Below are 843 nucleotides of genomic sequence, written 5' to 3'. Positions count from 1 at the left end.
ATGGCACCAGGGATTGAATCAGTGCTTTGCCAGGCAAGCGCTTATTCTACTGAGCCATCTCCCTGGCCCTGTGTTGGGTATTAATTGATATCTTTATTATGTTGATGAAATCATATCTCTCCAGTACTTTCCATCTCCTTTGATTTATTTCATCAGAACTGTGTAGTTCTCAGGTAACAAGTCATAGGCTCATTTTGTTAGATTTTTTTTTAATGTATTTAGTACACAGTCTACAGGTCTACACAGATTGGACTCAGTGATCCTCCTGTTTTTAGCCTCCCAAGTGCTGGGATTACAGGCAAGCCACCACGTCCAGTCTCAGTAGCCATTTCAGCACGTCCTAGGGGCAGGGCCAGTATGACATGCCGGGGATCGAACCCGGTCCCTGCAACCTGCCTAAGACATTTTGTTAGATTTACAGCTAAGTGACTTTTGTTTTAAGCAATTGCATTTGATATTACATTTTAAGGTAGGTATTCATTGCTAAATATATAGAAATAAAACTGAGTTCTGTATGTTTCAGGCTGGTGAGATAGCTTGGTGGTCTAAGCACCTGCCTGGCAAGCGCAAGGACCTGGGTTCAATCCCCAGTACTGCGTGCCTTGCCAGCCACCAAAACCAGGTGTGATGGCGCACACCTGTAATCCCAGTGCTGGGGAGGCTGAGACAGGAGGATCACTACAAGCCTGAGCTGCGTAGCGAGACCCTTAACCAAATTTTCTTTTGAAAAAAGATTTATCTTGTATATTTCAACCTCGCTGAACTTACTTGGAGGTTTGGTTGTTGCAGTTTCATTTTGTTTGAGGTTATCATTTAATTTGTTTTGTTTTTTTTAATTTTTTT

The sequence above is a fragment of the Octodon degus genome, unplaced genomic scaffold, assembly GCF_000260255.1.
Source record: "Octodon degus isolate 3935 unplaced genomic scaffold, OctDeg1.0 scaffold00197, whole genome shotgun sequence".
Lineage (NCBI taxonomy): Eukaryota > Metazoa > Chordata > Mammalia > Rodentia > Octodontidae > Octodon > Octodon degus.
Note: the sequence above shows the minus strand (reverse complement) of the source record.